Genomic DNA, 26,959 nt, shown 5'->3' on the forward strand with positions numbered 1-26,959 from the left:
GTCACTCTCCATGTCCAATGAATGCTTGGCCTCTGCTGAGACTTCTAGAATGTGTGCCATGCAGCAGGGAGCCTGGAGATTCCAAAAGCCCTGGCTGAAACTGGGGTTCTCAGGGCTTCAGTCTCCTGGCATGGAGATGGGATGCCTTCCTTGAGAGCCCTGGCATGGCAGAGTCATCCCGGGGCCTTGGAAACAGACGGCATGGTAGGTAACTGCGAATGAGGGTCAGTTCTGTGAATTTGCTAAGGTGCCAACTGGAGTTTCAAGATGAAATCTAATAAACTAGTGTTTGCCAGTTAGATCTGTGGTGTAGCCAATGCTGTGCTGGGATTTAATTAGGATAACACTTTTTACTGAGTCCAGGGAGCATAAGCTTACCATTTTTAGCACTAGGTTCTTTTCAGGTCAACTTTTGTCTCTGGCAATATTTCTCAAATCAGGGCACTTTGTTATTCTTAAACAGTTATTAATTCACCAAGACCAACCTGAAGTATATAATCAACAAATCTTCAATCGGGTATACAGAAAATAAATGTTTTAGGCATGTACTGAAAGCAAAATACACACGCAGACTTGTACACCAGCGTTTGGGCCCAGCAGCTTTAGCCAGGAACAAGACAAATCGTCCAGGCTTCTTATTACATTTACTACTAGCCATCAGTAATCAATCCTTTAGTACCGCTAATGGCTTTATCACACTTCCAGCACTGCTCCGTCAGAAACCTGCCTGGGTCTCCACCAGTTCGCCTGGTAGGCTGCTGAAACCCAGGGTTTCGAGGTTCAGGGCCAGCTCTAGTTGTAGCTGATAAGGTACAAGATAGGGCACAGCCCACATACTTCCCCCCCCAAACACTCCAGGGGCTGCTCAGCACCCCCCAATCCCACATGCTTGAGTATCCCCAAATGCTGCTCAGCGCCCCCTCCAAGCCCCACATGCTCTCCCCCGCAAACACCCCAGGACAGGATTTGGGTGGCTAACTCCAGTATCACCAACCACAAGAGTTTAAAAATAATGAGTGCAGCCCCCCAGAATCAGGATTTTTTAAAAAATAATGCATTTTGGCTGTTTCCCCCTACCCCCCCGCCTCCTGGTGTTTGAGCCTTTGGGATGCACATGAATCAAGTTTTCAAACTTTCTTTTGCACATGGGAGCCGGATAAATGAGTGCACAGAGTTTGCCCCTGATTAGCAGTTTGACATGTAGAGCCCGGCTCTGAGTGCACCAGCATGAGTGCCCTGGCTGTATGGGCACACCTTTGATCACAGTCCCTGCTCTGCCTTTCTGCAGCAGTGGCATTAACTGCAGATAGCCATACAGAAAAGTGCACATTGGTACTTCCCAGGGAGGAAGCGTGAGCATGAATTATTCAGTGGATGTATTCTCTGTGCTTCCAAAGGCTGTTTCCCAGCAGAATGACTCACTGAGTTTAACAAGGATCTCCTGTAGATGTAAGCAGGGTCTAAATAAACTGAATGAATTCTCCCCTGACAGCTAGCTGGGAGGGAGAGAGACTTCTGGAGCAAACTGTATTTACATGAACACATCTACTCTGCTTAGATATCTAGCAGATAGAGAGGTGTTGCTCAAAATACAAAATAATCAACTTTGGCTGGTGTTGGGTTACAGATCACTTTAGTACTGAATGCAGGGGTAGTGAAATGCTGTTATCAATGTTGTTGGCATTATTGTATGAATACAGGGAAGCAGGACTGTGCTTAACCTGTCCCAAATGAGGGGGTCAACCTCAGCTGAAAGGACCTCATTAAGCCAGGGGCTCAAATGCCAGAGTCCTGTGAAAGTAAGGGGAGAGAGACAGGTATCCCAGCCGGGAGGTGTGTGGACTCTTCCTAGGCGTCCCCAGACTGGTTTAACCTGTTCCTCCCCACTGTTCAAAGAAAGTTAAATGGGGTTCATTAGGAGCCTCTTTTGTTATTCTAAATGCTCAATCAGAGCTGAAATCAGTTGGGGTTGGGATTGGGGGGGAGAGATTGTGTTTTTGCCCAGACTGCTAAGAGCTAAAAATCACTTGAGATGGGGCATTGTTTCTGACCAGGCTGCAAAGAGCTGAAAATTACTAAGAGACTGATGTGCATAGGTCACAGCAGAGAGGTAGGTGGCAGCAGTAGGTGACTGGCAGTCAGCAGGCGAACGAGTGGCTGGTGAGGCGGTGAGCAGGGTGGCTGGCAGAGAGAGGCAGCGAGCGAGTGTCTGAGCAGCAGAGCGAGTAAGGTGCCTCCTTACCTCCACCCAGGGTGGGAGGTGAACTCTGCAGATGCACCTCTGAGCTCTGGTCTGCACTGACCAAGGACAGCAACTGTGAGTGGGGTGCAGAGAAGGGTCAGGCACGGTAAAGGAACTTTTGGGTTGCTGGACTTAAGAACCTGAGGGGGGAAAAGGACACTGCCCAACTTATTTGGGGATGGGTCTTTTGCTCATGGTTTATGTTTATGAACCCTGTTTGTGATGTTTTCCCAAATTAACGCTGAGTTACTTCCCTCCTTTTATTAAAAGTTTCTTTGTACACTCAGACTCTGTGCTTGTGAGAGGGGAGGTATTGCCTCTCAGAGGCGCCCAGGGGTGATGTGTAATTTTCCCAGGTTACTGGTTGAGGGCTTGAGCCAGGTTCTGTGTTATTGATGGAAAGGAACCCCTAGATATTGAACCCGGCCCCGGTTGCTGCTGGCTCCACCTGGCAGAAGGATTACATACAAACAAAAGCCAAAGCGAGTGCCAGGAACATACTCAGCTGGTGCACTTCAAACAGGCTTGTGAGATCAGGAACCTGAAACTCAACCTTGAGGCTCTCTCCTCTGCCAGGAAGGAGCTGTGGCTGCTGGGGAACTGGCCTCGAGGGCACAGCCCCAGGATGAAGTGACTTTCTCCCTCTGTCTGGAGGATTTCAAAGAGCCGGTGACCACAGACTGCAGGCACAACTTCTGCCAGGGCTACATCAGCCAGTGCTGGGGGGTGTTGGAGTCAAGCTTCTGCTGCCCCCAGTACAGAGAGACCTTTCCCCAGGGGAACGTGTGGCCCAACAAGGAGCTGAGGAAGCTGGTGGAGTTAATGATAGGGTTGAGTTCACAGGCGGCGCATGAGCCAGAGGGGGACAAAGTGTGTGAGAGACACCAGGAGGCTCTGAAGTTGTTCTGTGAGGAGGATCAGACACCCATCTGCCTGGTGTGCTGGGAGTCCCAGACTCACCATGTACACACTGTGCCCCTCATGGAGGAGGCTGCCCAGGATTACCAGGTAGGGAGTCGATATTCTGGGGATGCAGTGCCAGGGACCTGGCAGTGAGACCTGTCTCCACAGAGCTTTCCACTAGAGATGAAGGAGTAATGTGCAGCAGTAATAGGCTGTTATCCTCTCAGTGATCCAGCTGTGACTGAGAGTGCGACACTTAGCCAGTTGGGTTGCACAGCTACCTGGCATGAAGCAGGGTACGAGGATCCCTAGCATCAAAGTGTGGTGTAGACACTCTTGGAGGACATGGGTGCTGCTCCCCATTCTGGCTGAAGTAGCTTTGCCCAGCCTTGTCTGTATGATGTGGAGAGTGATCTTTGCCTTCCCGTATGGGCGGGAGAGGAGCACCAGGTAATGACATTTATGCCAATCAGCAGAAGAGCCCATGGACATCTGGCTCCCACCCGTGTGCCTTCCCCTGGGTCACAGGGCTGTTTCGGTGGGGAGAGTCGCTGTCATGACGTGTCAGATTTTACCTGAGACACATGGCTAATGTCCATCTTGGATACTGACTCGTAGCTGTAGTTCAGGGGGCCCAGTCCTGCCCAGCCACCCTGGCCAGTAGTCCTGCATTCACTGGGGTCCCTGAAGCAAGGGGGAGAGTTTGAACAAAACCTCTGGCTGGTCATTGACAATGTTCCTGCCTGTTAATTCATCACCAGCTCAAGCTCAAAGCTCCCCCTTTCCCTTTCCAGGACCAAATCCAGAGCCACCTGAAGCATTTGAGGAAACAGAGAAGAGCTGCTGGGATTTCAATCCACTGAGGAGAAGGAGAGTGAGAAGCTGATGGTAGGTGCCCACTACAGGTTAGCACAGGGATAAGGTAACAGTAACCTGAGCAGTATCAGGACTTGAGACTGCAAGATTTTTGTCCACGGACATGAGTAAGAGCTTTACATGCAGCCAGCCTGCAGGCCTAGGCCCTAGTGTTACCCTGGTGACCAGCACCGGTGTATTGCTTTGCACTAAAACACAGTGTGGTCAGCAGCCCTCCTTGAGCTGAAAGGTGGGAAGAAGCAGTGCAGAGGGGCTGCCTGCTCCACCGGCCCTGGCTTAGGCATCAGGACACCTGGGTTCCATTCCTGGCTCTGACCTGAGGTTCTTCCCTTTGGCTCTGTCTCCCTCCCCCCACATCTGGTTAGCCTGGAAGCAGGGCTGTCACTTTCTTTTTGTTTGCACCATGTAAATACATGTAAATACTTGTGGCTCAGCAGCACCTGCTCTCAGCAGGGCCTCTTGGCACTTCTGTAATACAAAGAGCAGCTGGTTCTCCCTTGGGTCCTGCTCTGGCCCTTATGGCTCTCTTTGAGTCCCCCGCCGTCTGTAATGCACTCGCCCCAGCTGCCACACTGGACAGTGCTGCTAGCTCCTTTGTACACTGGGGGAACAGAGAGACTGAATGACTGGCCCAAGGCCACACCGGGGGCCTGGGGCAGAGCAGGGGAGTGAACCCAGCTTGCTGGGCCCAGGTGGGCTGTGGAGCTGGAGGCAGTGCTGGGCTCTGCCATGCGGGTGACCTATATGGGATGTCTGCAGCTCCCAAGGGGTGGGGCAGGGAGTGCTGCGGGGGCATCTATCTGAAGGCACCATCCCTTTTGTTGGGTGGGCAGAGGGGAGGGAGAGTGCTGTTGGGGAGGCTGCATTCCCAGGGGGCCAGGCTGTGTCTTACCACGTGGTTACAACACGGTTGCAGGGGTGGAATGAAGCAATATAGCTGGAATAGTGCAGAGGTGTGAAAGGAACTAAGTGCATTAAGCAGCGAGCAGATGGTGCATTGGCTCACCCAGGGGCTCAGACGGGACATCCCCGCGCAGTTCACACCTCATCAAGGCATGTATGGGACAAACCCAGCCCAGCCTCACAGGAACAAAGGACACTGGTCTAGGCGGCAATAAAGGATCTATTGGACTCTTGAATGAGTCATCCCCCTTCCCTTGGTCAGTTTGGGACTACGATGAGGTAATGCTCACCTGACTCTGAAGAGGGCGGGGGCAAAGCCAAGAGGGAAGAAAGAACATGATAAAAGGGAGAAACGTTTCCCATGCTCCCTCTCTTCCACCTCCATCTACAGACACCACCACTAAGCAACTGAAGCACTGATCAAAGGGGAGAGCCTGGCTGAAGGGCAACCAGCCAGACTGGGGTGAAAAGCATCTAAGTTTGTCAGGGCACTGAAAGTGTTAAGATCAGCTTAGAATGTGTTTTGCTTTTATTTCATTTGACCAAATCTGACTTCATGTGCTTTGACTTATAATCACTTAAACTCTATCTTTTGTAGTTAATAAATTTGTTTATTCTACCTGAAGCAGCGCATTTGGTTTGAAGCGTGTCAGAGACTCCCCTTGGGATAACAAGCCTGGTACATATCAATTTCTTTGTTAAATTGACAAACTCATATAAGCTTGCAGTGTCCAGCAGGCATAACTGGGCACTGTAAGATGGAGGTTCCTAGGGTTGTGTCTGGGACCAGAGATATTGTTTAGTGTCATTCGGTTGCACAGTCCAAGCAGCAGCTGGCCAAAAGTGCTCACTCGCGTAGCTGGGAGCAGCTTACATGCTAGAGGCTGTGCGTGAACATCCTGGGAGTGGGGGTTTTCACAGCAGAGCAGGGTAAGGCTGGCTCCCAGAGTTGGGGATTGGAGTGGTGATCAGCCTAGCAGATCACCGGTCCAGATAACACCAGGGGAAAGTTACAGGGCTCAATGCCTCAGCCAGGCTCCTTTTCCCAGGGGTGGGAACCTGGCAGCGCCACCTTGGGCAGGTGAGCGATGTCCTATTGCGTGAGCTCTGGGGGGGGATAGCTGGAGCGCAGATTGCATGGCCCTGCCATGAGGGGCAGTGGGGCAGCAATAACCATGGGGAGCCTAGTGAAGGCAGCAGCTGAACTTCCACCATCAGCCAGACTTTTGCCCCCTCCTCCCATACAAGGGGTGGCAGCCCCAAGCCAGTGGGTACATCGTGGGCCATGGAAAATTCATCCCCCTAGCTTGGAATGAATCACACGAGCAGTTCTTGAATTTTGCCATGTACCTACAGGAGGGATTGGCACAGGATGAGGGCCTCTGGACTGGTGTTTGCTACCTTGTGGCAAGAGAGCAGGAGAAGGATAACGCTGCCCTTTTCCCAGAAAAGGCCAGGGTCAGGGCTACACATGCTCAGCCCCGGCAGCTCCCGGGGAGGTGGATTTACTGGTGTCAGGAGCTGGCTGGGCTATTGCAATGGCTGGTGAATGCATGTAACGAGTTCACTCAGTGAGGCTGTGTCTATGTGCAGACAGGGGCGGGACAATAGCCTGGACAACACCCTCTCACCTCACTCACCCACGACTATGATGTTCCGGTTCCTGCTGAGCTGCCCCAATGGCTTTAGCCAGCCTCAGAAAACAGAAGACCATTAGGTTCCCGGCTGGAGTTCAGGAAGACTCGCCATGGCGACCCCAGACTCCAGAGGCGGGACTCGAGCATGTCAGCCATGCCTGGGCTCTCTGCCAAGGGGGCTGAGCTGTTAGGGAAGACAGACATGTCTAGGCCTTTTGTTGCCTTTGGAACTTTTCGCCTTATGTTCTGCTTTGTTGCTATTGATAATTGTAGACAGAACTTTGGTTAATAAGGCTGTAGCCACCACTGGCCAAGCTTCCGAGGGCAGAGCTGCGGGTACCAAACCCAGCTGGACCTGCTGCGTAAGCACTGTTGAGCCACAGAGTGCTGGAACCCGAAATCTGGTCTGAGCTTGGGAGAACGGCATGATCCCACCCAGGGAAGTAAAGGCAGGAGGCCTTACAGCTGTCTGGGTCACTCAGGGTACATCTATACTACAAAAACAGACCTACACCAGGGAGTCTCCGAGCCTGGCTCCACTGACTCAGGCTTGCGCTACTGGGCTAAAAATAGACTTTCCCACTCGGGCTGGAGCCCGGGTTCTAAGCCCTCCCCCCTTGCCCGGTCTCAGAGCCTGGGCCAAACATCTACACTGCAGCACGAGCTTGAGTGAGTGGACCCAGGCTCCGAGACTTGCTGCTGCGGGTCTTTTTTCACAGTGTAGAGGTTACCTTAGAGCACCCAGAGAAGGGGGTTGGGGTCAGCGGGACAGCTAACCCATAGCCATGACAACTCAGTTGGGTCAATGCTGAGCATCTCCACAAACCGGCTGTTTGTTTTGGTGTGTCAGCTCCGCTGAGGATCTGGCCCCTGGGAGATATTCAGTTTGTTGTTCCATTAACTTGCATCAGAGTGGCATCTGGTGGCCTCAGTTGGGATCAGAGCCCCATTGTACCAGGCAATGCACAGACCAGCCTGGTCCTGAAGGACTCACACTCTGAAGAGAGCAGGCAGATGCAGGGTGGGAGGGGAAATTGAGGCAAACAGGGACTCGTCCCCAGTCAGTGGCAGAGGGGGTGTCAGAACCCAGATGTCCTAATTCCAGGGGTGAAAGTAATAATAAATTCTTACTGGTATGAGGGCTGGCCTCGGGTAGAAGGTGCGGGGCGAGGTGGGGGGGTCAGCCTCCCACAGCCAGCCCATCTGCGCTGCCTGGTCCCCGCTGCCCAAGGCTCCGGTAGCAATTTAAAAGGGCCTGGGGCTCTGGCCTCTGCCACGGTAGCAGCAGCGGCGGCAGCCGGAAACCCTGCGCCCTTTTAAATCACCGGCCCAGAGGCAGCTGCCCTTTCCCCCCCGTACCCCCATTGGCAAAAGGGGCAATGACGTTAAAGCACTTTAACTTGAGCTGTGTAAGGGCCGGTGCGGCTTCTTACCGGTACGCTGTACCGGCCCGTACCGGCTCACTTTTCATCCCGCCTGACTCCCAGCTCAGTGCCCACATCCACTAGGCTGCTCTCCCTCTGGGTTTGCTGGGCTGTAATTTCAGCAGTGACTGAAACCCAAGGCTGGCGTTTCAAAGAGACCAAGGAGCCTCCAGCGCCCACTGACTTGGGACTTGGACACCTAACTCTCATAGGCCCTCTGGGTGAACGAGCTGTTGGGGGAAGCTAGCCCCCAGCCCCTCCCCCTCTGGCTGAGGCCCTGCTCCACCCCTTCAACTCCCCCTCCCCCACCAGAGCCCAGAACACCCCCACCCACCCCCACTGCTGCCAACCCCCCCACGCCCTCCCAGCTCCAGTCCCTGAGTGCAGGGCGGATGGGCAGGTGATGTGGCTGGAGCGCCACCAGCCCCAGCACCTCCAGCCCCAGGGCCTTGTGAGCACCATCCCCAGCCTGCTTCCCCCAGCCTCTTGGCCACTGAAGACAGAGTGGGAAGGGAACTGGAAGCAGGCAGGAGGGAGCCTGGAGGTGGAGCATGGGCAGCGCCATGCCAGGCTGTTTGGGGAGGCACAGCCTTCCCCGTCCTATGCTACCCACCACCCAAGAAGAAGGTCAAGGAAAGTGTGGGCCCCTTACTGAATGAGGGAGGCAACCTAGTGATAGAGGATGTGGAAAAAGCTAATGTACTCAATGCTTTTTTTGCCTCTGTCTTCACAAACAAGGTCAACTCCCAGACTACTGCACTGGGCAGCACAGTATGGGGAGAAGGTGACCAGCCCTCTGTGGAGAAAGAAGTGGTTCAGGACTATTTAGAAAAGCTGGACGAGCACAAGTCCATGGGGCTGGATGCGCTGCATCCGAGGGCGCTAAAGAAGTTGGCAGATGTGATTGCAGAGCCATTGGCCATTATCTTTGAAAACTCATGGCAATTGGGGGAGGTCCTGGATGCCTGGAAAAAGGCTAATGTAGTGCCCATCTTTAAAAAAGGGAAGAAGGAGGATCCAGGGAACTACAGGCCAGTCAGCCTCACCTCAGTCCCTGGAAAAATCATGGAGCAGGTCCTCAAGGAATCAATTTTGAAGCACTTAGAGGAGAGGAAAGTGATCAGGAACAGTCAGCATGGATTCACCAAGGGCAAGTCGTGCCTGACTAACCTAATTGCCTTCTATGATGAGATAACTGGCTCTGTGGATGAGGGGAAAGCAGTGGACGTTTTATTCCTTGACTTTCGCAAAGCTTTTGACACTGTCTCTCACAGTATTCTTGCCAGCAAATTAAAGAAATATGGGTTGGATGCATGGACTATAAAGTGGATAGAAAGCTGGCTAGATCATTGGGCTCAATGGGTAGTGATCAATGGCTCCATGTCTAGAAGGCAGCTGGTATCAAGCGGAGTGCCCCAAGGGTCGGTCCTGGGGCCAGTTTTGTTCAATATCTTCATTAATGATCTGGAGGATGGCATGGATTGCACCCTCAGCAGGTTTGCAGATGACACTAAACTGGGAGGAGTGGTAGATACGCTGGAAGGTAGAGATAGGATACAGAGGGACCTAGACAAATTAGAGGATTGGGCCAAAAGAAATCTGATGAGGTTCAACAAGGACAAGTGCAGAGTCCTGCACTTAGGATGGAAGAATCCCATGCACTGCTACAGACTAGGGACTGAGTGGCTAGGCAGCAGTTCTGCAGAAAAGGACCTAGGGATTATAGTGGACAAGAAGCTGTATATGAATCAACAGTGTGCCCTTGTTGCCAAGAAGGCTAATGGCATTTTGGGCTGTATAAATAGGAGTATTACCAGCAGATCAAGGGATGTGGTCATTCCCCTACTATTCAGCATTGGTGAGGCCTCATCTGGAGTACCGTGTCCAGTTTTGGGCCCCACACTACAAGAAGGATGTGGAAAAATTGGAAAGAGTCCAGCAGAGGGCAACAAAAATGATTAGGGGTCTGGAGCACATGACTTATGAGGAGAGGCTGAGGGAACTGGGATTGTTTAGTCTCCAGAAGAGAAGAATGAGGGGGGATTTGATAGCAGCCTTCAACTATCTGAAGGGGGGTTCCAAAGAGAATGGCGCTCGGCTGTTCGCAGTGGTGGCAGATGACAGAACAAGGAGCAATGGTCTCAAGTTGCAGTGGGAGAGGTCCAGGTTGGATATTAGGAAACACTATTTCACTAGGAGGGTGGTGAAGCACTGGAATGGGTTACCTAGGGAGGCGGTGGAATCTCCTTCCTTAGATGTTTTTAAGGTCAGGCTTGACAAAGCCCTGGCTGGGATGATTTAGTTAGGGATTGGTCCTGCTTTGAGCAGGGCGTTGGACTAGGTGACCTCCTGAGGTCCCTTCCAACCCTGATATTCTGTGATTCTTGCCTGCTGGAAACCCCAGCCAAACCCCAGTCATTACAAAGCCAAGAGACTTCCAGTTCAGTTTAACCATGAACCCAAACCTTTGGAAGCCTGGGAATGAGCTGTTCCCCAGCAGGCAGGGCTGGGGCTGGGAGATCAGAGAGACCCATATGGAGCAGGAGGGGTTGGGCTGGTCCTAGGGTACTGACTCTGCTCTGTCTCTCGTTCCCCTCTAGGGTGTCAGAAATGCTGTCAGCAGGTATATCCGGGCTCCGTCTGCCCATCGCGCCCCATCATGCTGGGAAGAGGTTCAGCGACTAGGCTACAGACCGAGCCCCCCAACTGTAGGACGGTCTCACGCTCTGGATCCAACCCCCCTTTGTCCCCATCACCCTGGTACTGCTGCTGCTGTGGCTGTGTGACCCATCCTGAGGGAGGGGATTGCCCCACAACTCTGGGCTGGAGAACCCCTCCCTGGAGGCCAGGCTGGCTCCAGGCATTATCAATGGGGCTGGGGGGCTTCTTTTACCCTGAGGGCCCTTTTAGACGCTGTATGGGCTGGGAATTTAGGACATAATCATGAGATAAACAAACACATTCATGTCCCTTGCAGGGCTGAGAAGGCGATTTCACAGTGTTCGGTGCTCATTTCCCACAAGCTGGGCAGGAGGACCCGAGCTTTTCCTCGAGGGAGCAGTCTGCTGGCAGCGCTGAGGGAATTAGTGGGTGAAAGACACTCCCTGCATGATTCATTAGGTCAGTGTAAAAGCAGGGTGGGGAGGCCTTCCAGGGAAACACCACAGAGCTGGGACCTTGTGAGGAGATGGAGCTCATTCATTGTCTCTCTCTCTCTCTCTCTCTCTCTCTCTCTCTCTATCTAAAGATATTGACTATAATCAACTCTCATGCTTCAGGCTTTCAGCCACTTGCCTGCAGGGATCAGGAAGGAATTGCTTTCTCCAGTGCACACTTGGCCAGGTGTATTCTGGGATTTTTTTGTTTGTTTGTTTTTTGCTTTCCTTTGAAGTATCAGGGATGGGCAACAGCTGGAGATGGGACACTAGATTGGGTTGACCAGTGCTTTGAAGTGATACAGAGAATCCTCTCTCTAGATGCCTGGCTGGTGGGTCCTTCTCACATGCTCAGGCTCAGACTGATCACCAGATTAGGGGATGGGAAGGAATTTTGTCCTTGCTCAGACTGACAGGACCTTGGGACTTTTTCACCTTCACTAGATTTTTTTTACTAGATTGAGTGTTAGTCCCACGGGGTGGGAGGTTCTAGACAGGAAAACACAAGCAGCAGGGTACCCTTTTTACAGGTGAAGACAATGGATGCCTGGAACTGGGGGTGCAGAGGAACACCCAGTTATTTGTCACCAAGGGAATAAGCTCCCAGGATCACAGCTTATCAACAGTAGATCTCAATGTGCTTAACAGAGGAGGTCAGTATCATTACTGCCATTTTACAGATGGGGAAACAGAGGCATAGATAGGGTATGACTTACCCAAAGTCCAGTGACAGGACTAGAACCAAAGCTGCCCTGACTCCCTGTCTACTGCTCTATCCACTTGGCAACATGGTCTCTTTATAAACCATTGTATTAGTATAACTCTTTGGGTAAAACACCATATAACCCTTCTGCCAGGTGGAGTTGGCAGCAACCAGGGCCAGGTTCAATATCTAGGGGTTCCTTTTCAACTATACAACACAGAACTGGCTCGATCCCCACCCAGTAACCTGGGAAAATTACACACCACCCCTGGGTGCCTCCAAGAGGGGGCAATACTTCCCCTCTCGCAAGCACAGAGTCCGAGTGTAGCAAAGAAACTTTTAATGAAAGGAGAGAAGTCACCCAGCATTAATCAGGGGAAACGCCGCAAGCAGAATTCAACCATAAGCAAAAGCCCCACCCCAGAGTATGCTGGGCAGTGTCTTTTGCCTCAGGTTCTTGAATTCAACAACCAGAAGTTCCTTTACTGTGCCCCTCTCTGCTCCCTCACCACACCGCACCCACAGTGGTTGTCCTTCCGTGGTCAGTGAGGCCCCAGGGTTCAGAGATGCATCTGTGTGAGTTCACCTCCCACCCCGGGGGAGGGAAGAAGGCACCTTGCTTGCTCTGCCATCTATGCATTTGCTCGGGCATCGCCACCCCACCCGCTGCTCCACTGGCCACTCCATCAGCTCCATTCCCCTGGCTGCCCTCCCAGCTGCTTGCTGCACACTTTCACCTGCTGCTGCCACCTGCTTCTCTACTGTAACCTCTGCAGGTCAGTCTCTTGAGGTTCTACTCAGCTCTCAGTGGGGAACATCCCCTCCCCGCTGAAGCAGGCTGGGCAGAAATGCTGTCCCCCAACAGTGATTCCAGTTCTAAGGATCACTTAACAACACAAAAGACTTCTGATAGAACTTTAATTAACTCTAGCTTTGAACAGAGGGGATGGGAGCAGGTTAAACCATGCCTAGGACTCTCAGGTAGCACCCACACCTCCTGGCAGGGACATTTGCCCCATCCCCACTTCCCTTCACTGGGCTCTGGCATTTGAGCCCCTGGCTTAGCGAGTTCTGTTCATTTGAGGGTGACCCCCTCAGTCAGGACAGGCTAAGTACAGCTCTGCTGCCCTTTACTCGTACAATAAGGGTAGCAACATGGCACTATCCCTGCATTTAGTACTAAAATGATTTGTAACCCAACACCAGCCAAAGTTCATCACCGTGGCAACACAGCTCTGTCTGCTGGATACTGAGGCAGAGTGGGTGTGTTCATGTAAATACAATCTGGTGCTGAAGCCTTTCCCCTCCCCAGCTAGCTGTCAGCGGAGAGCTCATTAGACCCTGCTTACAACCACACCCCTAGCCAAACACTGGGAGTCCACCAGGTCTGCTTTTCTAACCCTCTGAGAAGTTTTATTTGTTAAATCAACCTGCCGTGGAAACATTTCTTTCTCTGCCCCTTGGAACAGGCAGGATGGGCTTGCAGACAGAGCACAGGCCTGGTCTTAGGAGTCCCTGCTTTAAGTCCCAGCTCAGGCACAGACATCCTCACTGACCGTAGCCAAGTCACTTAATGTAGCTTTTGCCTCCATCCCCCAGCTGTGGCACGCCTCCCAGAAGTGAGAGGGGAAAGCTGATAGAGAGTGTGAGGGGGTTGGAGGCTGCAGAGAAATGTGGAATCTGTCTCTCCCACCCTTAATGAGACAGGCAAGAACCAAGTTTAAGGTGACCCAAGAGGACCTAGTTAGCCCTGGAAAGGGGAACGTGCCAATGGACTAGCCTAGCAAGGGCTTTGGATATCCAACTTCACAGCTGTGACATTTTTGTGTCTAGAAAACTTCTCTGAGGTTGTTTGGGAGGTTTTGTGGCTCTCTTTGTGCTGCTGGCCTCCTGGTACAAAACTCAGCAATCTGAATGTCGTGTGAAGCAGTTGCTGTGGTGTTAAGTCTATGGCTCCCGCACCGTCCAGGAGGCGCAGCGTAGTGTGCAGATTATACCAGCCCTCACTGGGGATTTCTGAACAGCTCGAGAGAGCTGAGAGCATGCCCTGCAGAGGAAGGATGGCCCAGGGGGAGGGTGCTAGTATGGGAGATCTGCGTTCAGTTCCTTGGGGGACCTTGGACAAGTCACGTGGACCCAGATTGTAAAGGTATTTAGGTGCTGCTGTGCTCAGCATAGCAACGCCTAGTGGATTTAGACACCTAGGTCTCATTTTCAAAAGGCATTTAGGCACTTTGTAAATCCCCACCCTCACCAGTGAAACAAGCTAAAACAGTAAAAGCACAGAGTTGTTGGTATAATTGTGTCTCTAGTAGGCACTTTTCCTGGCACAGCTGTGTCCGTCTGAGATCACACTCTGTCAGCCCCCTACAGACACAGCCATGTGGCAGAAATCTGTAGGGTAGAACTGGCCTTAATGCTGCATTGAATGTGGCTCAGTATGAATCTCCTGCAGGAATTTTCACTTCTCTCTTTCTCTCTCTCTCTCTCTCTCTCTGGGCTGATTTCAGGACTCAGAAGGTCCCCAGGACACAAAGGTAAGTACAGCTGGAGCCTGGCATTGTGGGAACAATAACAATGTGTAGTGTAGCCCATCAAAACAGAGAACACAACCACTGTCCCAACAAACAGGCACCCAATTCACTTCAGCAACAGCTGGGGCAGCTGTAAGCAAGCTAAAAGCATCACTACACACACACACACACAACCAGAATCACTGATTGTGGCTATACACCCTCACAGAGCAATGGCTGAGTCATAGGGGAAATACCATTTGAGACAGGAGGAAAAGGTGAGAACTTGATGCAGAAGCTGCACTGGAGTCATTGCCAGGGGCGGCTCTAGGCACCAGCAAAGCAAGCACGTGCTTGGGGCAGCCCATTTGCAGGGGCGGCATGGATCCAGCATGGCAGCTGAGAACCAACAGGGGCCCCTGGGAGCTGTAGTTCGTTGGATAGCTCCCTGCCTATAGAGCCAGCCCTGGAGCAGGGAAAGAACTACATTTCCCAGCATTCCCTTGGCCACTACCAACAGGAAAGAGGGGGAGGGAGTGAGGAAGCTGAGACCTCATGCTGTAGCCTGCTGTGAATGGAGAGCTGCGCTGTGAGTAGGGATTCCATATTTTAACATTCAAAAAATAGGACACTCCAAGGGGAGGGAGGGTAGCCCCACCCTGCCCCCATCCGCTCCCTCTGACTGCCCCCTACAGAAACCCCAACCCATCCAACCCCCCTGCTCCCTGTCCCCTGATCACCCTGTCCCGGGACCCCTGCCCCAACTGCCCCGCAGGACTCCACCCCCTATCTAAGCCCCACTGGTCCTTGTACCCAACTTCCCCCTCCTGAGACCCCCCCCAACTTCCCCTCTAGGACCCCACCCCCTACCTGTCCCCTGACAACCCCCTGGGACTCCCATGACTATCCAACTGCTGCCTGTCCCCTAACTGCCCCCCCAAACCCCTGACCCATCTAACCCCCCCTTCTCCCTGCCCCTGACTGCCCCCTCGAACCTCCGCCCCATCCAACCCCCCTTGCTCCCTGTCCCTTTACTGCCCCCCCCGGAACCTCCTACCCCATCTCCAACCCCTTTACCGTGCCACTCAGACCAGCGTGTCTGACTTCGTGCAGCGCCAGACACGCTGCTGCATACATGCTGCTGTGCTCCCCTGCAGAGCCACAGGCTCCGCCTCCCGCCCAGCACCTGCCTTCCAGATTTGAACACCTCAAAATTCCGGAGTGCTCAAGCTCAGTTTGGGCAGCTGTTACTTCATTTCTCCCAAATCAAATATACTGATCCACTGTAACTTGCTGTAGAAAAAGTAGGATAAAATTGAGCAAGAAATGCTTCTCAGTGGTTATTAGGACTGGAATTGCTATTTTTAACAGCCATTGCCTTTTGTTTGTTTGTTTAAAAGGAAGACAGTAATATTGCACTGGCAAATTCCCCATAGAAAGAAAGAGTGGAACAAAAGAATAATAAAGGCACCTCAACTTTCCCTCATTTATGTAGGACAGTCTTATAATATGCATCCAGATATCCTCCAATCACACAAGCTGAAAATTGATCCACTTTACTGCAGTTCTGTAACCATGTGGGAACTAATCCTGTCTGTGTTCTGTGCACATCTAAAATTCCTGCTGAATGACCTGCCGTGGGAGCGAGTTACCAGTGACCCAGGTCTGCGGCGGAAGGAGGGTGCAGGTGGAGTGGGTGATCCCAGGGCTGGGGCAGCAGGAGGTGTGTGTGTGGGGGGGGCGGGCAATGGTGGGGGGATAGGAGGAACCCAGAGCTGGGGCAGCAGGGTGTGTGTGTGTGGGAGAGCCGAGGGCTGGGGCAGCAAGGGGGTGCGGGTGGGGGAGGTGAGAGCCCAGGGCTGGGGCGGCAGGGGGTGTGGGTCAGGGGGGTGAGAGCCTAGGGCTGGGGAGGCAGGGGGTGCGGGTGGTGGGGGAGAGCCCAGGGCTGGGGTGGGAGGGGGGTGTGGCGAGGAGCCCAGGGCTGGGACTGGGGGCCAGGGCCGGCTCTGGCTTTTTTGCCGCCCCAGGCAAAACAGCCTCCGGCCGCCCCCCCCCCCCCCAGCATGGAAGGGGAGGGCGCGGGGCGGGGGGGGAGGGTGGCGGGAGCCCCGGGGGGAGGGGGGCAAGCCCCGGCTGGGGCTCCGCTCTCCCAGGCGGCTGGGGGGAGGGCGCTTGGGGGGAGGGCGGCCGGAGCCCTGGGAGGAGGGCGGAGTGCCGAGCTCTGCTCTCCCCGGCGGCGAGTCCCGGCCAGGGCTCCGCTATCCCCGGCGGTCGGGGGGAGGGCACTTGGGGGGAGGGCGGCTGGAGCCCTGGGAGGAGGGCGGAGTGCCCGGCCAGGGTTCTGCTCTCCCCGGCGGCCAGAACGCCGGGGGGTGAGCGGTAAGCCCGGCCGTTGCCCCGCTCTCCCCGGCAGCCGGAGCCGGAGCACCGCACCGCGCTGCGCCGCCCCCCTCCAGGTGCCACCCTAAGCACAAGCTTGGTGGGCTGGTGCCTGAAGTCGGCCCTGCGGGGGGCAGCCAAAATTTTTTTTTGCTTGAGGAGTCAAAAAACCTAGAGCCGCCCCTGATGGGGCTAAATACATGCTAGTGTACGGAGTGCTGGCCGCAGGTTACTTTGGATCTGGGGGAGCCGGCCTCAGCTTGTCTCTGGGACCCCACACTGCAAAGTAAAGAAAGATCTTCTTTGTGGCGAAGGAGGCCATGAAATTAAAGATGGGACCTTCATTCTCAGCATTGTAAAATGCCACCAGCGCTACCCTAACTCTGGGGTGGCTTACACATATGTACCCGAACCCTAACTCCAAGTGGCCTACTCATAGGTACCCTAACCCTAGGGCAGGGAGCCCTACCCATATAAACCCTAACCCTGGGGTGGAGAGCCCTTTCAATTCTATGCGGGGAGCCCTTTCAATCCTAGGCGGGGAGCCCAACCCATACTAACCCTAATCATACGGAGGGGAGCTCAACCCATAGGAACTCTAACCCTAACTCCAAGTAGCCTACTCATAGGAACTGTAATCCTAACTCCAAGTGACCTATCCATAGATACCCTAACCCTAAACTGGGGAACCGTACCCATAGGAACCCTAACCCAAGGACTGGGATCCCTACAGAAAAGAACCCTAAAACTAGGGTGGGGAGCCATACCCATTGGGGGTATGGCTCCCTGACCTAGGGTTAGGGTTCCTATGGATAGGCAACTTGGAGTTTGGGTTAGGGTTCCTATGGATATGGCTTCCCACACTAGGATTAGGGTTCCTGTGAGTAGGGGTCCCCACTATAGTGTTAGGGTTCCTACGGTTTGGGCTCTCCAGGCTAGGGTTAGGGTTTCTCTGGCTAGGGCTCCCCTCCCTAGTGTTAGGGTTCTTGTGTTTCGGACTCTCTGACCTAGGGTTAGGGTTCCCATGGCTAGGGCTCGCTGCCCTCGTTTTAGTATTCCTATGGGTATGGCTCCCTGACCTAGCATTAGGGTTCCTGTAGGTAGGCCAGTTGGAGTTATGATTAGGGTTGCTAAGGGTAAGGCATCCCACCCTGTTATACTTATAAGAAGCACACGGGATCTGTTTCAGGGAAAAAGGCAATACGCCGCATTTATTAAAGACACAACAATTAGTATATGTATTTAATTACCACACACACACACATGCACCCCCCGGCCAGGTGATGTTATAGTTAACAGTCCAGAGTCTGGATCAGTCTAGTGGCCAGCTAGGTTGGTCACGGGTAGGTAGGAGCCAGATTCTGTTGGTCACAACATGATGCCCCAGGGAAGTCTTGGCAGGACAAACCCAAAGTTTCATGGCAAGACACCCTGTTTATACAGTGATTTTCCTTCATTGGGACCAAAGAGTTTTGCACCGTCATGCTGTAATCCAGGGGTTTCAAACACGCGGCCCGTGGGCCGGGTATTTTCTGTGGCCTGCAAGCTCCTCGTGCGTCTCCGGCCCGACAAGCACTGGGGGAAGGCCAGGCTCCCTGCCTGCCCGCCCGCCCTGCCCCCGCGCCACCCTGGGAAGTGTCCAGAACTTGGGGAAGGGGGCGCACAGGAGTCTGTGTGTTGCTCTTCCTTCAGGCAGCGCCCCCTGCAGCTCCCATTGGCCGCAGTTCCCCATTCCGGGCCAATGGGGCTGATGGGGGCGGTGCCTGAAGCAACAGCAACACACAGACCCTTGTGCCCCGCCTCCCCCAGGTTCCGGAAGCTTCCGGAGCGCCGCAGTGCAGTGCAGCAGGGAGCCTGACCTGCCCCCGCTGTGCGCTGGACCAGAGCCCGGCCACTGAAGCCCTTTTGCACCCTAATCCCCTGCCCTAAACCCCCTGCCACACCCTGCACCCTTCCTGCACCCAACCCCCTGCCCTGAGTCCCTACCACACCCCACCCCACACCCCTCCTGCATCACGCCCCCCTGCCCTGAGTCCCTGCCTCACCCTGCACCCCTCCTGCACCCCAACCCCCTGCCAAACCCTGCACCCCTCATGCACCCCAACCCCCTGCCCTGAGCCCCCTGCCACATCCTGCACCCCTCCTGCACTCCAGACCCCTCCTGCACCCCTACCCTCTGCCCTGAGACCCTGCCAAACCCTGCACCCCTCCTGCACCCCAACCCCCTGCCCTGAGCCCCCTGCCACATCCTGCACCCCTCCTGCACTCCAGACCCCTCCTGCACCCCTACCCTCTCCCCTGAGACCCTGCCACACCCCACACCCCTCCTGCACCCGGCCCCCTGCCCTGAGCCCCCTGCTGCACCCCTCCTGCACCCCACACCCTGAGCCTCCTGCCACACACTGCACCCCGCCCCCCTGCCCTGAACCCCCTGCCACACCCCGCACCCCTCCTGCACCCAAACCCACTGCCCTGAGCCCCCTGCTGCACCCCACCTGAACCCCAACCCTCTGCCCTGAGCCCCCTGCCGCACCCTGACCCCCTGCTGCACACCACTCCCATATCCCCTGCCGAGCCCCCTGCCACACCCTGCACCCTCTTGCAGCCCAACCCCCTGCCCTAAGCCCCCTGCCGCACCCTGCACCCTGACCCCCTGCTGAACTGAAGATGGCAAACCCAATTGCCTGGGCATTGAAACCTAGCAACAAATGACCCAGAGGGAGCTGCTGTCCTGGAGTCATTCAGCCCGGGACAGGGACTTGAACTCTGCATTTCGGGACTGTCCCGCCCAATTTGGGACAGGCCGTCACCCTGGTTAATTAGTCAATGCTCTGAATGTCACTGCAAATGCTTGGTGAGGTGCCTTAATCCCTGAAGTGTACACAAGTCTCCATCAGGAGTCTATCGCAGCTGGATTCGCTGAACACTGCTCCTGGTGTGAAGCAGGAGTCCTGAAGGCCCTGAAGGTCCTGAAGTCACAGGAGGCAGTGAAGCCGTGTGTCTTACCCTGCAGGAAGAGTGAGACCTCTAGGGGGTCTGGCACATCAAAGGGCTTCCTAAGAGACTGTTCCAAAGCCAGAGTGTAGCACCAATCGTATGGATCCATGGCAGCAGGTGAGGTGACATCAGGGCAGATCTGTGCAGTGACGCCTGCTTGCTGCAACAGAAGGCGATCTGAGGGGTCCGTTCATGTATTCCCAGCCCTGGGCTCTCTGCCGACCCCTTTGGCTCCTCTTCCTCCCAAGGAACCACCTTGGGATGGGTTTCTGCCATTGCCCCTCCCCCCCTCATTGCATCCCTCCATCCTGGCACCAGGATCTCAGTTGGGATTCTCCATTCCCTCATCCCCTCCCTGAATTTCCATCATGGAGCTGGATGTCTGGGCTTGGTCTGGGTCTGTCTTCTCCGTGGCGTGTTGCTTTGGGAAGATTGGTTGCTCTAGAGTTTTGGTGCCCAACCTCAACCTCATGCACAGGGCTGCCCTACTCTAGCCTGGCTATTTTGTTGCCACGAAGCTAGAAAAAAAAAGGCATGTTGGACTCCCTGGCTTTGCAGGCTGAACCCTTTTTGTGCCTGTTCCCCCTCAGACAGAAAAGAAACGAAACGAAACTTCCCTGGCTTTGCAGGCTGCCAAAAGAAAAAACGTGTCCTTTTAAAATCCTGAGGTCTGTGCTTCTGGTTCAAAATGATCCCACCGCTCTGCCACCATCTCAAGGCTGATTCCCCACTCTGGCACTTCAAGTGCAGAAGGTGGGGGCCCGCGAGGATTCTAAAAATTAATACTGGCCACTCCAGGCTTGTATTAAACTCCCAAGGTTTACAGCTTCTCTCTGAACTTGGATAGGTAGATGCTGCCACCACCCAAATGCAAAAAAAAAAAAAAAAAAAAAAAACCCTTCTGAGAGCCCAGAAAGGCAAACTTGGGAATTCCTTCCTGTGGGGTACCCTCAGGCCCTTTCACCCCACATGAAACAACAAAGGAAATCAGCTGTTGCCACCAGCTAATTAAACAACATACCCACAAACCTCTTAGGGACACAAACATCCAGTAGTGGTCTTAAAAAAAGGTAAATTTTATTAAAAACAAAAAGAAAGAAAAATACATCTGAAACTTACGCTTTTTGCTAGGTTTTAAATAAACAATTACAAGGATTAAGCATCAAGATAGCTTCTTGAGGTCCAGCTTAAGGGTTGCAAGCAAAACAAAAGCACCTGGGGTTAGCACAGAGGAGTCACAAGCCATAAAGAAACAAAAGAGATAAACCTAATAGCGTCTTCCTAGACATTTCCTGATCTACTTACATATCTGGGGTTTCAAAAGAGTAGTTTCTAGGTATGATCTGATGCTTTTCATACCTGGCACAAGCTTTTACAGCCTAGTTCCAGCCCTGCCCTGCTTTCCGGGAGAACAAACACAGACAAAGGGAAAGTTTTTTCCCAATTTTAAAAAGTTCTAGCCTTCCCATGGGCTCTTTTGGTCAGGTGCTCACTCTCTTCCTTTAACCTAGGGACTTTTTAACCCTTTACAGATAAAGCAAGTAGAGAACAGCTACAAACAGGGATTTTATAGCTAACTGGATGGCTGAGTGTCCATAAAAGGGAGATACCCCTGCCTTCATTTATCACACGTGCCTAGGGTGCAACGCAGTCGTAAATACTGATACGTTCACTTGAAAAGCAGACCTGGCCGTTCTGAAGTTGGGAGACCTTCCTCAGCCACCAGCCTCTGCCCTTCCCTGAATATAACCGTGAACATGACACTCTTCAACTGAGGGTTTACAATAAAATTGTATGTAAAGCACGGAGGGAAATGTCTCTCCAGATACTCTGGATAAGATAAAACATTAAAAGAAGGCAATAAATCAAAGCTCCAAAACAGCCCCACTAGCCGCCCAGGAACAACCCTCAACCTTACCCTGTAACTCTATCAAATAAAGAAGGACCTGTTAGGCTCTGGTGAAGGGGCTGGTCCCCTCTCTTGTATCGGGGAACCAGTCAGGGCCTTTCTGATTAGAAGCCAGGGCAGCGAGCTCTGGAGGACGGCGGATATTGGTTGGGTTAGAGCACATGCAGTGGGAGTATGCCAGCTGCTGCACCACTTCATAGGGCTGCCTGCCCTGCAGGGGCGGCTCCAGGCACCAGCACAGCAAGCGCAGGCAGTCTTCAGTGGCAATTCAGCGGCAGATACGTCGAAGGCACGGGACCGTCAGATCGCCCGCAGAAACGCCGCCGAATCCACGTGACCAGGTCTGAGTGGAGTATAATGAGATATATACATGTACTGGAAATACGCCCCCTGAAATATGTTGAGGGGTCAGACTTGATAAACCAGTTTGGCTTAGAGATAGAGAAGAAGTTCCTGTTTGTTTCATGTTCATAGAGCCATAGCCTAATAGCCAAGGCAAGAGGGGAGAAGAAAGTGTACCAGGGCAAGTGCAGGGGTAGGATCAGGTCAAGTGCCCAGCTCTCTCCCAGGTTTGTGGGTGAGAGCTAGGACAGGTCTCTGTTGGATAAAGGACAACGCCCTGCTCCTTACAATCCTCTGTGTCCATGGGAGAGAAGGGATGAATCCCTCCTTGAGAATCTCTGCAGCTTCCACAGGAAGGAGCCAGTGCTCTTCTCAGAGGGTCTTCTCCTGGACCTTACAGGGGTCTGATGCTCTCACTCCACAAGCCTGCCTGGGGCCTTGGAGTTTGTGCTCAACAGAACCAGGCAGAGCCCTGTTGTCAAGCACTAGCGCCTTTCCTCTATCCCTGAAGGTGGAAGGGCCCCAACACTGCCCTGCACTCACTGCTCTGACCACAGATGGCTCTCAGATAGCAGGACACAATGGAAATGTGGATCATCCAGTCTCTCATTTCCAGGTCTCCCCAGGGCTAAGGTAAAATTCCTGCTCCCCCTGACCATTATGCTCACCTCCAAGATGTGCTGCAGATTGTCTGTGCTGGGGGTTGCTGTCAGCAAGCTCTTCAGCATGGCATCCATGTCTCTGGGCAGGCCTTCTTCAGAGCGTGTCAGCGGAGGGAGTCCATGGGTCAGGATTATGGAACCTGGGGTACACCTGCCAGGATGACAGCTGGCTCTGCAGTCCTTGCCCAGAGCAGCTCTCTGCAGAGGGCTTGGTGCACAGGAGGTAGGGAACAGCCAAGCTGCTAGGAATGGGAGCTGGGCTTCCTGGCAGAGTCCAGCATCTGCAAGGAAGGGATTCCCCACAGAGGGGCAACAATCTCCCGCAGAGGGGGAGTCTCCCCCTGACACTTGATTAAATCCTGTGGCCTGTTCCCACCTCTGCCCACCCCACCCCCAAATCAGAGCAGCTTCAGCTATCGAAGAAAGCAAAAACCAGAGGCCTTCCTTGCCCTTGGGACAGAGGAGTAGGTTGATGATCTACCTCGATATGAATTTTGGCCTTCCCCATGCCTATGCGCTATATTCCCTTCACGGCAGTGCACAGGAACCCACTATGGACTGCTCCATCCACGCGTTTGTCCCCACTTCAGTCTGCCTCATCTCTGTGCCAACCGTTTCCTCCTTCACCTCCCTACAGCACCTGACAACGTGTGTGTGTGGAGGGTCAGCATGGTCCCCTAAAAGCCCAGTCACCACTTAACCAGGACAAGAAGAACTTGACTCCAGCCAAGCTCGTTCTCTGCTCTGCGTCTGCCTCCCCAAGAGGAACACTCCTAACCCACAGCCCCTGCAGCAGCAGATCCTACAGCCAGTTGGAGCCAGGCCGCCTCACCCCTCCTGGTGGTGGGAGGGGAACAGGAGAAAGGACAAAAGAAGGAAGAGATGAAGAGAAAGGAAGGAGGGATGGAGGAAAAGGTAAAACAAAAAGGACAAACCCTAATGTCCCCAGTGATTGTATGGGACAAAATACCAGGTGGGGAATAAAATTCTGCCACCTTAAACTAGTGTTTTCCATGCCTAGAATTCAGCTGGCACCAGATGGATCAGACTGAACAGGTTCCAAACCTCTCAGAGGCTCTTACCTTCTCAACAGGAACATCTGTTTTCTAGTAAAATCAGTAAAAGGAAAGGAGAAAACTCAAAAGAGGCTCCTCCTCGCACTCACGTACGTGAACCCTAATACTCTCCCAGTCCTCAAAGAAAGACCTCTAGAAGGAGACTTGCTGAAGCAAAGCCACAGTCTCTGAGGTTTCCCTGGCCCTGCGCCCGTATCCTGCCTGGCTGATGTCAGCATTTCTCTGTGAGGTCACCACCTCCCCACCACCTTTGACCAATAGGCTGAGGTCCTGCAAAAGGCCTTTGTGATGTCACTGCCATACACACCCCTCCCCTGAAGTGCTAATGTCCTGCTGCTGGCCAGACACTTTGAAGGTTTGAGCTACTCTCTGTGGATCACCTCACTCAATGCGTGTTCATTCTAGGAAGCAAGCCGGTTAGACAGTGAAACATCAGAGGCTGCTCCCAATGCTACACTCAGTTTTTCCAAAACTAGGAGACTTTATGGCAAGAAGAGACCTTTAGAGCATCTAATCTAACACTTTGCATGATCACGGGCTTCCTGTATAGTACAATAGTTACTTTTTGGGCACACACATTCCAGAAAGGCATCTAGTCTTCATTCAATGACATCAAGAGATGGAGAATCCACCACTTTCCCTTTTAGTGAGTGCCAGGGGGCTCCATTTCCCCTTCCACTAGCTCCCCATTTACAGTGAGCCAGAGCAGTACCTGCAGCAGGGAGCGGGAGTTGCTGATGGCCTCAGTGGCACAACCCCTGCAGTGCCTCAGGCACCTGGCGCAAGTGCCAGATAATGCGGAGCTGGTGCATCACTTTGGCCGTGACGTCCTCCTGCTGCAAGGGAACGAGAACCTGTCAGAGACTCAAATGCCCCGAGGAATCAGGTGGAATTAAGAGCACGTGGAACCAGCAGCATTTCCACACAGCACCTGCCCACCACTGAGGAATGGATTCACCTCCTGACCCCCAGAATGGAGTCTTGTTGTCCTTTCTAGTAACCTCCAATGCCAAACCCTCTTCTTGAAGGGTGAGCTCCTGCCACCTCCCCCTCAGTGACCTTGACAGCTGATCCACCTCCCAACCACAGCTCAAGTTCTCAGAACCCTCTCCTCCCACCCCCACCCAGGTTGGACAGGGAGGGGCCTCTAGCAGGTGTGGGCAGGAGGGATTCTGGCAGAAGTGAAGTGGGTTGCGGGGAGATCGAGATCTTGCCCCAAGTCATCCCAGACACTAATGCTGAAGCCTCAGGATGCCAGGCCTGGTGAATGGGGCAGATCAGCAGCCCCTGCTGACTGAATCCTCCCATTGTCTCTAGGTGGTGGCTCGGGTGACACGGACACTAGGCCACTGGCAACTGGGTGAGGCCCTCTGGAACAGGAAAGGCTTGCAGAGGGCACTTAGGGGACTCCTCTGCTCTTCCCAAGAGCAAAAGCACCGTGCGCTAAGAACATAAGTCCGTGATGAGGTAACGCTTGTCATTAATTAGCCTTGCTAAAGAGCTGTGTTGGAGCTGCTCCCACAAGCTGGTTCCCTCCTGCTCATGGAGGTGAATTCATCTCCCTTCCCAGTAGCACCTGCTCTCGCTCTCATTCCCCACCAGGCTTCTCCCTGCCAGGCCAGCAAATGGCAATAGAATGGGAATGAGGCCTGGGCCCCGCCCCAATCTCCTGAGTCTAATGCAGCAGCTTACCTTGTCCACCATCAGCTCTTGGGCTTCCCCCAGGAGGGAGTAGGCCAGGACCAGCCCAGCCTGGCTGACTCGCAGCAGGGGGTTGTGGATGGCCAGCACTGACGTCCGGAGGAAGAGTCTTCTCTGCCCTTCCAAGAAGAACTTTCCGAAGACCTAAAACCAAAAAGATGTGAGGCATTAGCAGATTGCCCAGGGACAGGCTCCAACTCCTGGGGCTAGAACGGCAATGAAAAAAGCCAATGCGGTCTTGGGATGCATTAGGCGAGGTATATCTAGTAGGGATAAGGAGGTGCTGCTTCCGTTGTATAAGGCGCTGGTGAGACCTCATTTGGAGTACTGTGTGCAGTTCTGGTCTCCCATGTTTAAAAAAGATGAACTCAAACTGGAACGGGTACAGAGAAGGGCCACTAGGATGATCAGAGGAATGGAAAACCTGTCATATGAAAGGAGACTAGAGGAGCTCGGGTTCTTTAGTCTGACAAAACGAAGGCTGAGGGGGGATATGATTGCTCTCTTTAAATATATCAGAGGGATAAATACAAGGGACGGAGAGGAATTATTCCAGCTTAGTACTAATGTGGACACGAGAACAAATGGATATAAACTGGCCATGGGGAAGTTTAGGCTTTAAATTAGACGAAGGTTTCTGACCGTCAGAGGGGTGAAATATTGGAACAGCCTTCCGAGGGAAACGGTGGGGGTGAAGGACTTGTCTGGTTTTAAGATTAAGTTAGATAAGTTTATGGAGGGAATGGTTTAATGGAAAAACATGATTTTAACCAAGGAATACTGAGCCATGGCAGGTAAATAGTATAATGGCTAACAAGGGTCAGGCTGGAGACTCTTGCCTACATGCTCGGGGTTTAACTGATCGCCATATTTGGGGTCGGGAAGGAATTTTCCTCCAGGGTAGATTGGCAGAGGCCCTGGAGGTTTTTCGCCTTCCTCCGCAGCATGGGGCAGGGATCGCTAGCAGGAGGGTTCTCTGCCAATGGAAGTCACTAAGCCACAGGATTTGGGGACTTCAACAGCAGAGTCAAGGGAAGGGGTAGGGACGGCTTTGTGGCCTGCAGCATGCAGGGGTTCAGACCAGATGATCATAATGGTCCCTTCTGACCTTAAAGTCTATGAGTCTATGAATCTAGTGGACCCTGGAGGCAGCCACTGCAGGGGACCCAGCCACCCCCACTCCCGGAGCTGTCTCATGTCCTGGCAGAGTGTCCTTACTTCTCCCACCCTGGCTGTATTCCTGTAGCCCAGGAGCCTGCTGTCCTGGTGCCAGTCCCAGCACCACAGGTCTTCGGCCTCATGGATGCTCAACTCTGGGAAAGAGAGACACACACACACATTTGTCATTCTGGTTGCAGTGCTTGTGTCCTTCCAATCCCATTGGTGGCTGCACAGTGGGCAGAGTCCTCGCTGCGTGCCTGGCCCAACAGAATTGCAGGGGAGGGATTAGAACAGAGAAAGAGACAGACAGAGACTCATCCTCCAGCCGGGGTCAGTCTGAGAGAAATTGGCTGGGTCACTGATCAACAGAGCCAGC

The 26,959-nt window shown here is 53.4% G+C and overlaps 1 pseudogene; it reads left to right on the forward strand.

The window, feature by feature from the left end:
• LOC128833725 (E3 ubiquitin-protein ligase TRIM11-like) overlaps nt 1-26,959 on the forward strand; it is an 89,363-nt pseudogene that overhangs the window by 1,912 nt on the left and 60,492 nt on the right.

This window comes from Malaclemys terrapin, chromosome 3 (assembly GCF_027887155.1).
Source record: "Malaclemys terrapin pileata isolate rMalTer1 chromosome 3, rMalTer1.hap1, whole genome shotgun sequence".
Classification (NCBI taxonomy): Eukaryota; Metazoa; Chordata; order Testudines; family Emydidae; genus Malaclemys; species Malaclemys terrapin.